The sequence below is a fragment of the Solenopsis invicta genome, chromosome 3 (genome assembly GCF_016802725.1).
Source record: "Solenopsis invicta isolate M01_SB chromosome 3, UNIL_Sinv_3.0, whole genome shotgun sequence".
NCBI lineage: Eukaryota > Metazoa > Arthropoda > Insecta > Hymenoptera > Formicidae > Solenopsis > Solenopsis invicta.
In genome coordinates, this window is record NC_052666.1 from 20,207,346 (window position 1) to 20,220,443 (window position 13,098).

The window sequence follows — 13,098 nt, forward strand, 5'->3', positions numbered from 1 at the left end:
ACAGGAGCCAAGAAGTGGATAATCTATAATGGAGCTTGGGTAGTTTGGCTAAAACAAATATGGAATGTTCCCTAACATGACAGAATTAGCGCGACTGTGCACACTGAATCATCCTAACGTCTCTGCTAATTGCAAATCGATTGGTAATAGCACACCGATGCGAATGTTTGTCAAGGAAACAAGATCAACAGGGCATTATCGCCGTCTATCATGCTACATCTTTGATCACATTATAGATTATCGACGTATTAATTGATGTATCAAGTAATCCATCTTGGACCTCTGAAATACAAGCACCTTTTGTTTACGTCTCTTTAATTGAACAAAAGATGATTCCGCGTGTTAAAATTCGTAGCAAAGCGCATCAATCTTGCTGTGTACATTCGTTAAACGATTTTGTGCCCGAGAGACAGAGAGATACAGTCAATTTTCCGATCCTGTACTCCGGAATTAGCTAAAGGACGTGTATCGGATCGCAATTACCGTCGTCTCCACGGACTCCCTACTGATTACAAATCGACTTATTACGGAGCACATATGTACGGAGAGGCGGTGTTTGTCGCCGACATCAGGTACTACCGGGTATTATCGCCATGTATCGCGCGGGGTGTACCAGTTTTGATAACAGGTCTTGAGGAGTAGCCAGCCGGGCGCGGAGTTGTGGGTGTGTTCGCCAATCCAGGAGCAGTAAGGCAGTGGACCAAGGTAATCTCGGAGCGTCCCAGCGGTTATCCACGGTGTTTGGCGTGATCTATGTAGTCAGGTACCTGGATCAATATCCAGCGTACATGTTCGAACACCAGTATGTGTTCCAATAGAGAGGCGTACATCGCGTTTCGATCTATCTCCTACTCTCTCCTCTCTCCCTCTCCCTCTATCTCTCGGCCCTTCCTCGTTGCCTCTCCACCAATATATACATGACCAGAGCGTACTACGTACTACGTGTCTAATTAGCGAAGCAAACAGTGTAGTTTCTGGATACTGAACGGTAAGTACACAGAGTAGCGGGGGCAGAGACCCGGCGAATCACATTGTCGTGTCGATCCAGGCGCACATCACGGCCACGCTTTGAAAGTTACTCCGTTACTGTTTCCTCCGCGATTGACATCGCGATGTTTGACTTTTATTTCGAAGCCGTAATTTCTGATTGAATTGTCGAGTTGGTTAAACGCTTAGTCCATCGGATCAAGCTACCGAATCTGTATACTATAGATCACTCTACCTTTTTCGCTCTTTCTTTCTCTTTAAATATCGTTAAAAATCTCTTTAAATAATCGGCTGGTGTGACGGCAACCTTGAATTTATTATCGTTTTTATGGTGAACCGTGAAGACTGATTATCTCTTTCTCTCTCTTTCTCTCTCTCTTTCTCTCCTTCCCCTCTTCCCGGAAAGTAGATACTGACTAACGGTCCTGGATATAGAAAACGTCGTCGTTTATGTCTCTAAATCTACATATGGAGCATCATTCCCGCGTTTTATACTTTGCATCCGACTGGATTAATATAAAGATAATATCTCTAATAAGAAAACGGAGCGTGATGTATCGAGATCGTTTCGACACTGGTCCATCTCACCGGAATAACGGTAGCGTCCGAGACGAAGAGAACGAAGAAGAGGTTGACGCCGAGCTGTGACGGCGATAACAACGATGATGCAGGACCTTCGAGCACGCAGCTGGCTGTACCGCGCCGCGCCGACGTGCATTATGCCGTCGTGCAATGCCTATCTCATCCAAGGCCAGTTGTACTACAACTACGCGCTATATTGCATATTACAGCGGAAAATAAATCGTTGCGCAACCGCACGCGGCCAAGACACGATAAAGCGCGAGGGTGCTGCTCGATGCACGCGCGGTGGCATAAAATTATTGCCTCGTTTATTCCAGGCAATGATCTCATTGCCTGAACGGTGATATCGAGGCATCGATCACATTGCGGCGACGCGAAATCGACGCGTTGTTGCGCAAGGAAAATTTTTTTTTTATCATCCTTAAACGAACCCTTTAAGTTTTTCTCATTTACCGTCTTTGAACGAACTTTGAATAATATCCATATCATTGTATATATGCATCGTGATGAAATTTATTTTGCATCTCGTACAGCTGAGACAGCTTGATTTCCTTGAGCTATGGCATAAATATAAATAATATAAACAAACGCACGCTTCGCACGCATGATAGGGCGGTTTAAATTAATTGACACCGCTTTATAATCAGCGAGAAGATATAAATGCTAAGTTGTTCTATAATTAACAAAATATCATCTATGAAATATGGTACGGAACGTTCTACAGGTTTGCATATACGTACGAGTTCGCGAGCAGAGCTGTCAATGTAATAAAGTCAGGATAATCCTTATAATTTCCGTAAGCACACAGGCCAATATATCCTGGCGCTATTATAAGTAGAGACGTTGCTGAAATATTACGGACGCTTTATCGCATCACGACGATACATTTCCTTCCACGTAACGCGCGAGGCGCACGACGAGGCTCGATTGTCGTCCACTTGAAAATATATAAAAAGCTCGTTAAACTGAGACGCGTGTATACGCGCAGCCTCCCGCGGGGTATCGCGCGGGTACCCGCGCGCGAGGACTTGAGGCCCTTAAATTCGGAACCGGGGGGATACATATACACGCCACAGCGAGAGATCGGGAGGAGGGACCAGTGAGAGTCGGGTATAAATACACTGGGGGAGATCGAGGTCCCTCTCGGACCAGAACCCTAGCAATAAAAAGGAGGGTACCGAGGAAGAAAATAAGATGAAACAAAGTATATCGGAGAACCGGCTCATCAGCTGGTCGGACTGGTCTGTTGTGTTGTCGTCCTCCTTTCGCTCACTCACGCTCGGTGTCGTCTTCCTTCGTCACGAACGATTGTTACTGCCCTGAATTTTATTCGGAATACGAACAGCCAGCTCTTCGAGAATCACCGGGGTATCGAGTTTATGGTTGATAAATGGTCACTAACAATAAGAAACACAATGCATTCAATTCTACATTCACGCGTCGGAAAATTCGATATAAAAAAAGAAATACAAATTTTCTCATCCACAATTTTTCCCAAGAGAATTAAATATATCCTATGTATAGTAATTATATTATAATTTTTTAATTAAAATTGAAGATACACGAAATTCTCCGTCTATTATTCTTGTAATACGCAAAAGGAAAAATATGCAAAAAAAGTATTGTATTGTAAGAATCACGCCGGACACACCGATGTCTTTCGGCAGGCTGTCTTCGGCACAATGAACTGCTCTCGAAACCCGCGTTACGCGGCGAGCACCCTGTATTTAGAGGCGACGGCCTTAGTGGCTCGATCGAGGCTTCCGTGGCGATGCACAGCGTCTTTCTTTATGCAGTCTTCTTCAACGGCTTCTTGGCAGCCTTAGGCTCAGGAGAAGACTCTCTTTCTCTCTCTCTCTCACTCACTCCTTCTCTTTCTTTCCTCTTCCCTTCGCAATCTCCCTTTATCTCCTCCCTCGTCCTCTCCTGGCGAACCTCCGCGCTTTTTTCCCTCCTCGCGGGAGTCGTCTCCTTTCCTCCGCGCGTCCACCTCGATCGCTCTCGCTCTCCTCGCCGCCTCTTCCTTCGCCTGCCTGTTACCTCGGCATCGCTGTCCTCTGCTCTCCTTTTCCCCGCGTTAGTAGGAAAGCCAAGTGGTCCTTTTGCTCGGCGTTCACCGCTGGCGCGCGCGGCCGGGAGGCATATAATTTTCTCGGTGTTTTTATTGCGGGGTAACTTGTCTTCAGGTGAGCCGGTCGAGAGGTGGAGGTGGCAGAGGCCGCGAAGGTAGAGTACTACAGGCACAGCTAACGCGCAGTAGCCTTACTCTCCTCTCCCGTTTCCCTTCTTCCACCGCCTCCTCTGCATCCCGCTAGTCGAGTCTCTCTTTCCCTCTCTCTCTCTCTCTCTCTCTCTCTCTCTCTCTCTCTCTTTCTCGCGTTGCTTTTCCCCTTTGCACGCCCTTTGCGTCTTGCACTCTTTTTCTTTCTCTCCCGTTTCTCTCTTCTGTGCTTCTCCTTTTCTCCTCAGGTGTCTCTGTTTCTTCTCATTCGCCCTTTCGCCTCCTCCTACCTCCTGCACCTCCTGTCCCCCTCACTCGTCTCCGCAACGGCAGCACCAGCTACAGCAGCAGCATCCTTCGAAGCGCAAGGATTTTGACCCTCGTTTCGTGTTGCTTGCGTTTTGCTGTAACTTTCCTGACTTTGTTTTTCGCCTACGGGTAGAGAACCAAGCAGAGAGAGAGAGAGAGATTAAGAAGACGAGAGAGAGAGATAAGTTTGACAAACCGTCGGTGCCTCCGCTCTTCTTTTCCGTACAGATTACCTTGGTACCTAATTCGCGTCTTCTATTTCCGTCGAAATACCCACCCACGCTTTTATCGACTCAAAAAAGTTGCTAGTCGATCAGGATGTGATTCTTTATTTTATTGTCTTTTCTGCTTCGTTGGCATAGCTCTTCCATCATGTTGCTGATTGTCGTTACTCATTTCACTTTTTCTGGGGTGAAGGAAATCTTGAAAGATGCTGCGTTAGCATTGATAATATAAATCTGACTTGTCAATTTAATTATGTAGTATTACTTATTCCGATTCAATCGAAAAGCTGTGTTTGAATAGTAACGGCATACAGTTCAAAAAAATCAGAAATTGTATGTAAAATCATACAGAATATTATTTCAGCGCCAAGATTCTATTACGACCGTATATAGACCTATCTTGTATTTAATTATTCAAAATAATATTTGAAATATCGAATACAATAAAAAGTCGAAAAATTGTTATATTTGTCGTTACATAAAATATATTTACACCTGCAAGTAAGGGCTGTTAGTTTCTTCTAAAATCAATATAAAGAAAAACTTGATAAATGTGCTTCCCGCCAATATAAATTATCTGAAGGGGACATTAAAAGTAACTTTCAGTTGAGATAGCTCTCCTCATATTTCGTAAAGACCAACAATGCATTATGCATCCTAGGGCTCTGGCGTTTTTTTTTACGCTACGCGCGTTTTCCACCGTCTACGTGTCGACATCCGTGAAATCCATTGGAAATTCAGCGTAGGACGTATTTGTCACCGTGCATGCGAAATTTGACTTTAGCCGAGACTAAATTTCGCACTACATAAATCTTCCTCTGTGTGCTGCCAGCTTTAGTCAAATCTATCTCAATTTATGATTCTCTTTAACCGTAGAGTCGGATTTTATACCGCCGTGCACGCGTCCGGAATATCGACGCGACGTCATTCGAGTTGCAATTCGCTGAGGTAGTGATCGTGACGCGGAACGTCTTAAACGGCGACGTGCTATAATGCCTGTCCGCGTAATTAGACGATCGAGTCGTGCACCTGTGCACTCCCATGACGTGTCCCACCACTCAGCACACAGTCGTGCGCTTGAGCGGTTCGCCACATTGTTACAGAAAAAAATCTCTGGCTCTCGATTTGTCAATACGGCATCTCGATGGAGATTAGTCACGTGCGGACGGTAATGCCTAGCGAACGCGGGACGCGTGTCCGCTAGAGCGGATCTATTATCATTGCGATTAGTTGCTTAAGGATCAGCACTACGATAGTTCAGAGACAGTCTTAGTGTATGGTCTTAGGTGAACTATACCTCGCAATCCCGTTGGGGATTTGTGATTGTAGTGGATATTCTGAGCGTGAAACGGATTACTAGCTTTGTTTTTATTTTGCGAGAACATTTTTACCACGGGTGATTTTTTTATCACGCTTACGACTTTAATATTAAAATATATAAAATTTTAATTGCAACGCAAATTATTTGCAACGTCTGAATTAGATAAAAATCGCATGGTATGTCGCAGAATTGACATGAAACATCGTAAACGCATGCCGGATGCGACATGGCTATTGCAATAATCGACAATCATGTGCGCGTTTAGACGAAGGCTGAGTAACGCAGAAGCATTCGCCAGATTCCAATTTCGCGAAGCTCCAACGGAACCCTATTATACGTACGTCAGAGGCGATGTGAACCGGGAGGGCCACGGTCAAAGCTCGAAGTCGTGCTGCTCGTCCTCGATCGATCGAAGCGCATCGTTGTAGGGATCTCTCGCGCGCGCGACCCCCCCCCCCCTCTCTCTTTCCTTCTCTCTTCCTCCTTCCTCTCGAATCCTCTTGTCTATCTCGAACTCCCAGTAGCTCCCGTTTCAATCTCCCCGGCTGTGCACTGCCTGCAGTAGCGCGAGTAACGCGCCAACTCGCGTAGCATATTATTAGCAACATCCCCGATCGCCCCTGTGGGCTACCGTACCTCGCACCACGCCTCTCTGTTCCTCTCGATACCGAGGAAGAGGAGCCATCGCGTCGCGCGTCTCTCGTGGATGTGGACGCGCTGCGCGTTACGCTCGTACGACTATACGTCTTGTAGATGCACATTACGCACACGTTAAACTGGTGCATACGCGTAGTACGCACATACATCTCGTATGGTCTCATGTGCACGTATACTGTGGCAGCCCTATCAGCACAACAGCAGGACACAAGAGCGACCGATAAAGCGAGATGGTTCGTAGAGACAAAACACGAGAGAGAGAGAGAGAGAGAGAGAGAGAGAGCGCAAGTGGAACGGGAGAGGAAGAGAAGAGGCTTATTGTTGATCGCTAATTATCCTGCCCGGCAATTACATATAATTATCTGACACGCACGCACATCAACGTGTCCCTTCACGCTGCGCTTCGCAATATTGGGCGCGTATCTGTGTGTATATGCCAGCGTGCACGGACGGAGCGTCGAGGGTTGTGGAGGGAAGGCGAAACCGATGTACCCGACAGCGTGACGCCGACCGTAGGGCTATTCCTCTTTTTTTCCTCTCGCCCCCTTCTTCTGTTCTTCTTCTTCTTCTTCTTCTTCCTCTTTCACGAGGAACCCCTCGCACTCGACCGGTCACCGCTCTCCCTTCCGATCCTCTCTTCGCTGTCGCTCGAACCTTCCGTTATCACTGTCCAATCTTCTGGCTTTTATCGCCGCAGCGACGTGGCTACCGGTAGCAGAGATTTTCGGTCGAACGAACGTCGGGACGATCGAGAAATCGATTCGTACGGAGCGATCTTATATCCTCGATGTAGATGTGTTGCTCCTTTTATAAGATTTTTATTTTTTGATCTGTTGTCTTGTCATCGAATGATTGATGATGGCTTTGCCGTCTCATTCGTAACAGGCTCTGATAAATGCACGTACACACGTTCGAAGATACTAAATTAACATATTGGAATACGATAACTAAATCTTTGTTACATAAATAATCGCAAGTAAACATTACTAAGGCATGCGATAAATAAAAATTAATTACTGCAAAACTTCCGTAATTTAATATGTTGTCGTTTAATATATTGTAATTAATATATACAGATTTCTTTCCTATGTCAATTATAGTGACGCGTTTTAACTGTTAGATGCTTGGACATATTTCAACTGTATATTATAAATGAATTAATTATAACATAAGACGGATATATTGCGCGCTAAAATTTAATTACTTTTTCACCTATCTCGATCAATTGATCGTTCCTCAACAATTACGCGATTAGATTACTAGCTAAACCGAAAAGCCAGCGCTTTACCAGTTATACGTAGTATTCTACGTAGTCTACGAAACCAGTTTTCGCTGATATTGCATACGGTTCCTTTATATAATGTATCAGTCTCGAGCACTGATTCTGAAATCGATACGCGCTATCGGTGGGTCCATTTCCCCGATGAGGATCATACGGGCGCCTATCTAAGGAACTACGCAGCGAGTAACGGTACACGCACGTGCATATATGATTGCGTCGAAGCCCCCGATGGACTTGTCGATGCCGCGCAACAGAGAGACGTAGATATGCACCAATACACGCGCGAGTCATTTCTTGTGACGAGTGGCCACTTATATCTCCTCGACGCCTTTCTGCGGTCGAGTATCTTGGACGAAAAACTACGTCGCGCATCATGACAAACGGAAGGTTAAACCGTACGAACGGCTGCGTCATATCTCTCTTTCTTACACGAGAAAACGATCGAAACATCGAATTACGTTGATAGAAAGAAAAACGTCAAGTACAAGTACAATCATGATATCCTTTTTCTTCCTCTCTTTTTATTTTCTTTCGTTTTTCTTCGTATCTCTCCTTCGGTGAGTGAAGCACTCGCTCATCGAGGCGAGATTCAATTATCGCCGCTTTATCGCAGCTCTACGGGCGCGTTCGCGTTACGATCGTTAAACGCGAGTCACCGAATGATTCGCGGTATTACCCGGCGGCGAATAATGAGGTTCATTATCCTAATGCGGCAGCCGGAGAAACAGGATTTGTGCGACACACAACGATGGTGAATCCAGAGACAATGTGCACCGTATGCGATAATCCGTGCGAGCGCAATCCACTTTGCTCTCTCGGTCGCGAGCGAGCGGTGGCCACCTCGAGCCACCTGGAAGACGAATACGAAACGAAACGAAGCGGACGGACGCGCAACCGAAGCATGTAGCTGAAAAAAAAAGAGCGAGATACGAGAGGTTCGTGATAAGCGAGCGAGACGGAAATGATCACCATCATCGGTGCAGTTAAGCGTGTTTCGCGGGCAACGATGTTCAGCTAAGGGGGGGGGAGGACTTTGCACGCAGACGTCAAGATGGGCGTCCGGATTCGACGCCGGGTTCGAGAGGTTCAAGGTAACTTCGTGATCCAGCGGGCTCCTCCAGCATCTCGGTGTGCATTACCGGGGCTCCTCTCTCGCGGTTTGCTCGGTCTCGAGACCGCCGCCGCTCATGCGGTCGTGGCTGTGTTTACCATCGCTATCTCTCTTTCTCTCTCATTCTCTCTTGGTCAGTATCTTCTGCATCCCGTTGCAGAAAACGGGTGCTGCTCGCAGCGCTGCCAAAGAAATGCTATAAAACTGGCGCGAGTTGAGCATGGCCGGAGGGGCGCAAGAGGAAGAAGCGCGCGAGAGGCAATCGTACTTGACGGACTTTAGCGGAAAGAAACGGGAACGGTTGCGGAGAAGTTAATGGGTAGCGTGCGTGTAGAAGGCTGCGGATCTCGAACGAGCGCGGAAAAACCGATTATTGCTGACGATTGGAGGATACTTGGCCGGAGGATGTGGGTAGTCCGAAGATACCGCATTATGCTGATTAAAAAAATCCTCGAGGCTGCACTGTAATCTATAATCCCTCGATCTCTTTCTCTCTCTGCATTAGTCCGTTACGTACGAACGGGATATAAATAGGAGGGTATGTGGAACGCCTTTGAAAGTTGGAGGATCCTCTAATTTAAATTTCATACGAATCCGCGCCTGAATAACAATGGAGAAAATAACGAGACACGTAAAAATGGATACGGAAGGCACGAAAATAGCAAGGGATAATATCGAATCGATGAAACGGGGCGATGCGCGCAGAAATCGAGAAAAGCAGATGTCTTATAGCATCTCTACGCGACACAAACAGAAACCATATCACCGTCTACGTATTCGCGAAGAGGGATCCGCAAGAAACGCGAAGCATCGGGAAGAAAACAGAAAACGTTACGCCAGAGCCGTGCATTTACGCGAGATAAACGAAGAAGTATATAAAGCGGCTGTGCCGTTTCGCGAGCATTCAGTGCAAAGGAGGACGGTGGATTGCAACGGCGCGGCGGAGAGAAAGAGTAAGAGAAAGAGAGAGAGAGAGAGAGAGAGAGAGAGAGAGAGAGAGAGAGACATAAAAAGAAGGGAATGATTCCCAGTGAATATGCGCGGTCGCGTTTAGCTGGAGGAGGATAAAGAATCGGTACTAGACGAAAGAAGACGAGAGACGAGACGAAACAGGATGAGCCCCGGCGCCACCGGGAGCTAATTACTGCCCCTGTTTTGTAACCTAAACGGCTCCGGGCGTGTACCTGCGAGATGTATCTCTCAACTTACGGCGCGTTTACCAGCATCCATCCAGTCGAGGGGTATGTATGATGCGCGCCAACGGCACCACGACGAGCCGCGCGGCATTGTGTTCTACGCCGTGGCGTGTACGCCGCCTCCTTGAGCCGTGTTCGCAGGAAATCGCGAAATGGATCCCATTTCGCGTACACCGACAGCCACGGAAGTCGAGAGCCACGGAAGGCGCCTCGGCTGACGCGTCTCTGCGTCTTCGCGCGCTTCGAGGGTGAACTTGCTCCCGTTTCTAAAGAACATTGTTTGGACCTGAGCAGGGGAAGCTAATACCTGACGCTACTTAGAACGACTTCGCAGATGCATAAGTGGCTTTTGGGGATCGTGTTTCCTCTGTATTTGGCGTCCTCCTGCTATACGATTTCCCCGTTCGTTCTTCTTGTTTCTCTCAACTGTGTTCGACCTCCCGTTGCGTCGTCTTGCACTGTTAAGTGCCAAACAAATTTACTATGCTCACGAGATATGGTTAACAATAACACCAAATCTTTTGCCCTCTCGAAAATCTTCCTTCTTACATACGAATTAATGTCTCATTTCATAAGAAATAAAAGCCGAAAATGTATTCTACAATAAATAATATTTTTAGAGCGATATAAATTTTTTAAATCTTATGATAGACGTTTTACTCAATGCATAGTGTAGTCGAATCATTACGTATGATTTTTATTGATACATTCTTTCCTCCCTTTTTTACGAAATATAATAATTATGTTTCAGCGCCAGAGAGATTTCATTTTTGAGCGGGAGAATACTCGAAGACCCTCTCGGACGTACTAGGAAATCGATAGCCACATTTTTCGACAAATTGGTGAGTCTCACGTTTTTCACGTTTCTTCTATTCCGATACGCTCCACTTGAAACCACTTGAAGTTTCTGTTGCACGGGATTTCGACAATGTAGGTGGGTTTAGATTCAAAAGGTCGTGATTTTCGGCGCGATTTCGTGTTTCGTGGTTCGCCCCAGTCTAATGATCCATGTTCCTCGAGGACGTCGAAGCTGAGTGTGGCTAAGGAGGTCCTTGTTCCTTGCCGAAGTTCCTCTCGGAGTCCCACCTTAAAGACTGAAGTGGTACACAATATCGTCGCCGTGGGGTCAACGACACCCCCACTGTCGCTTCCTACTTTTTTTTTCTCAGTCGACCGCCCTCTCGCGCGCCCGCTCGACGGATCCTTTCTTCAATTAAAGCTGAAGGAATCGACGGAGAGATGATTGAACATTGTGCGCCACAATGCAGTAGCATGTACAGGCCCGTTCTCCGCGTTCAGTGAGAGTATGTAGTACATAGGAGCAACTGGACCATGATTGACGATGTGACGTTTCCCTCTCCTCTCCTCCTCCTCGTCTCTTCGACCTTGTTGCCTTCTCTCTCTCTCTCTCTCTCTCTCTCTTTCTCTCTTTTTCCCTCAGTATTCTCCCTTTCCCACTTCGAGAGGTAGTAATCCTCCACAAGCTGAACATCGCATTGGAGACGCACAATCCTCGAGGCCTTCTCTATCTTTTTCTCTTGCTTGCTCGCATCTTCCTTTTACTCCTCTTGTGCCTCTCTTTCTCTCTTCCTCTGCAGTTTCTGAGAGTTCTCCTTTACCCTCCCGCTATTTCTCTCCCTCCTTCCCTCATATGTCTCTCTCTCTCTCTACTATTTCGATCTGCTACCTCTCCTAATACCAGCTTTGTCCCGATCTTCGTCCTGATCCTACCTTCATGGCGCGGGGACACGCTCCTTCAGGATCCTCGAAACCGGAAGATGTTCCACTCGTGAGGATTATATCGATGCAAGTGGACTTTTGCGCGTGATAACCGGCCTCTATATATCACGGCCAGTGAACTCGGGGATTCAACGAATCGATATATCGCCGTTGGTAGGCTTTCGACACGCTTACCTCCTCTTTTTAATTTCGAGGATATAAATGTTCTTAACATCTGACTTGTCTGACCTCTGATCCAAATGCAACGATACAGATTTATGAGTTTCGACTCTCGTATGTAATGTAGAATAGTAGCGTTTTCACGCATGAGCGTGAATTTAAAAGATTTAATGAAATCTTTTGTATATAAAATAATTTTATATACAAAATCATTTTATATACAAGAAATGTATAGAAAGAAATTATTCTAAATAATTTTCGTATCGTACTGTTTATCTCAACATGATTGATAAAATGGTGCTTTTGTTATAAAACAGTTTATGTTAAGTAGATTGATCTACCATTCAACTATCTTGAACGATCCATATCGCGATTTGCTATAAATCCATATCATCATACTTTCATCAGTCATCTCGACGAAACGTCGATAGAATTTGCGGAAAGCAAAGTGTCTCGCGTTACTCTTATCGCGGTGATATACGACATCACTCGTACCTTACTTTGTGTCTTCTATGTAATTGATTTTCCGTGATCCGATTGAATAGAATTACCGTGGCGGAATAATCCACGCATCCGAATATGCTTGCGCGAAATAAAATTGCAAGCGTGAGGGCAATTCCTTTGGACGAAGTTGAGGTGAAGGTAAGAAACGTGCCCGCTTCAGGTCAACCAACTCAAACGCATGGCCGAGACGCCCCTACCTCTCTCCTTCTCTCTCTTGATTGTTGGTTGCACGTTGTATATATCCCCTCCAATGTCCACCCGCCCTCTCCTCTGAAATCGGTGAACTCGTGCCATCGAGATGCGCACGTCGCGAGATTGTGCGATCTACCTTTGTTGAAATCATTTTCCGTATCGTGATTTTGTAAATAGGCTCTTGCGAAAAAAATAGTTGTAAAATTGAACAAGATGCTAAATTAATAAAACTTTATACAATTGAAATTATTAGTATTGTTATAGTTGAGAAAATTAAAATATCTTTTAATAAAGTACGTATTTGAGAAACGATACGCTACTGTACGCGTAATGATATACATATTTCGTATTGTGCTGAGTATTAATTTACAAGCAAATGAGAGAACGAATTGAATAAACGTATGCTTCACGAACGAATTTTTTGCTCTTATTATTCGGCTATAGGAAGCCGAAACGCACAACATGCGGAAATTCGTGCTCGCGTGAACGGTTGTTTAATTGCACAGTGTAACATGCGGCAGTTCAAACGCACGTATCAATTTTCAGTGGCGAGTAGGATTCAGCCACGTGTGCGTTTCATGCGGCGCATAGGATGCATTCTCATAGGATGCAT

General features: G+C 45.8%; 1 long non-coding RNA gene across 1 annotated transcript in view; it reads left to right on the plus strand.

The window, feature by feature from the left end:
- Positions 1-11,278, plus strand: part of LOC105193153 — a 340,949-nt gene extending 329,671 nt beyond the window's left edge. The window contains exon 7 of the long non-coding RNA XR_850576.3: positions 10,642-11,278. This is a non-coding gene — a long non-coding RNA (uncharacterized LOC105193153). The remainder of the gene's footprint in view (positions 1-10,641) is intronic.
- Positions 11,279-13,098: the final 1,820 nt, after the last annotated feature.